Here is a 2,500-nt window from a genome sequence, read left to right on the forward strand (position 1 = left end):
TGACGTTGTCGGATGAATTTTCACCATCGCCTCCTTTGTAAGAATTTTTGTACATAACTTTCATTTAGATTATTGCACATGTGCATTGTTTCATGCATAAGTTTGTTTGTTCTATATCCTACCTTTTGTTCTGTGACGTTCCAGAGTTATTCATAAGTAACGACAATTAGTTTTAAAGAATTTATATATATATATATATATATATATATATATATATATATATATATATATATATATATATATATATATATATATATATATATATATATATATATACACACACACACACGTGTACATAGCGACATATGCATAATATACACAGCTTTTAAAGTAATTTTCATGAAATGATAAAGTTGAATTGATAAAATAAATTACAATTATTACCAATTTTAGTAGTTTCAGAATAAACAAACAAAACAATTTGCGGTCGTTATTCAGAATGAAGTGTATCTGGAGTTCAGTCACATGCACCGAACATGTCGCAAAATAATAAAATTTATCGGTTGAATTTTCACCATTGCCTCTTTTGTAAGAATTTTGTACATAACTTTCATTTAGATTATTGCACATGTGCATTGTTTCAAGCATAAGTTTGTTGGTTCTATATCCTACCTTTTGTTCTGTGACGTTCCTGAGCTTATTCATAGTAACGACAATTAATTATTAAAATTCATATATATATATATATATATATATATATATATATATATATATATATATATATATATATATATATATATATACGTGTACATAGCGACATAAGCATAACATACACAGCTTTTGAAGTAATTTTCATGAAATGGTAAAATTAAATTGATGAAGAAAGTTACAATTATTGCCAATTTTCGTAGTTTTAGAATAAACAAACAAAACAATTTGCAGTCGTTATTCAGAATGAAGTGTATCTGGAGTTCAGTCACATGCACAGAACATGTCGCAAAATAATAATTATTGTCGAATGAGTACATTTTTTATACTTCATTCAGAATAAATGTCAATACATTATAATTACTTTTCATTTTTCCTTTGCACTAGAGCTGGAAAAGTGTAACAGAAGATAAAAGTAACACACGACCGATACTAAGTTGGATTACATAGGGTTATAGCCCTTCCACCCCCTGCGTCGAAAGTCCTAAGTTCCCAGTAAGAGAACGAACCAACCCAGCAGAGTAGCGTCGCCATACTTAGGGATGTAACCACGATTGGCGAATTCCCGCATTAGATTAGGAAAATCAAGAAAATTATGATAAAAGGGGATTGGGAGGAAGTGTTGTTGTTTGGATATGGTCAACAAGACTTCCTGGGACCTAAAGAAAACATATTTTAGTGAATTAAACTTGAAAGGAAGGATGGAAAAATCGATCGTATATATACGTACTAAATGCCACGGTCAAAACATCCGCTCTCCATATATATATGTACTAAACAGCTCAGGTAGGTTTGACACGCTACATAATATATACGTACTAAACGGTTAAAGGGTTAAGTTAATTAAGCAAAGTTTCAACTATCAAGAATTACTCAAGTTTTGAAAAGAAAATCTTAGTAATTGAAAATTAAATCAAGTACACAATGTTAAATTATCAAGAAATATTTAAAATGCTAAGTAAATAAATGTTAACTCACCAATAGATAAAATATGAAAAATCAAGAGATTGCAACCACAATAACACAGAAAACAAATTATCAATAATAATTTCACTTAGGCAAAAAATGCTCTCAATATACCTTATTATACCATGGTAATAATAAGTAAAATTCACTTTACCTTGCACAAGCTTGTGAAAACCTTTGCACAATCACTTGAAATGTTCTTAGATTCGCAAAACATCCTTTTTTGTCAGGCGTCGTTACCAGATTCACTTTTCCTGCGTTCAGATCTTAAAATTTAAGTTTAATATCAATGATCATACAAATATTCTATATTAATAACTTCTCTCTTTTGAAGAGAGAGAGAGAGAGAGAGAGAGAGAGAGAGAGAGAGAGAGAGAGAGAGAGAGAGAGAGAGAGAGAACCAACACAAACAGCCCCTGAAATCAGAATGAGCAAATTTTTGGATTTACGTGGGAAATGAAACAATAAGACGGCGACAGAACAATACGTGATCATAGCAACACAATCCTAAAAAACATGATGTAATCGATCAAGATATGTGCATTTGCTCTCAAGAAGGCACATGTGACTCAAAAAAAAAATTGCATGGGACGAAGCTCTTAACGAAATCTCCACAAGATCAAAACAGACGGCAACTGGCTAGCCACAAATGTCACACTTTCAACACAAAGATGAAGAGCCAAAGCTGGCTTCCACAACAGTACATGAAACACTGCAAAATCATTCGTCTTTTTTCGTATGGGACAAAGCTTTTACAGACTCGATTGCCGTTCCCACTATTGTTAACTTGTTACTCTCGTGATGATAACTGAACCAAAACACAACATACCAAATCACAAGTATAGAGCACTTGTTGCCAGGGGACAAAATGTGGATCACATACTAC

The sequence above is a fragment of the Macrobrachium rosenbergii genome, chromosome 41 (genome assembly GCF_040412425.1).
Source record: "Macrobrachium rosenbergii isolate ZJJX-2024 chromosome 41, ASM4041242v1, whole genome shotgun sequence".
NCBI classification, from domain to species: domain Eukaryota; kingdom Metazoa; phylum Arthropoda; class Malacostraca; order Decapoda; family Palaemonidae; genus Macrobrachium; species Macrobrachium rosenbergii.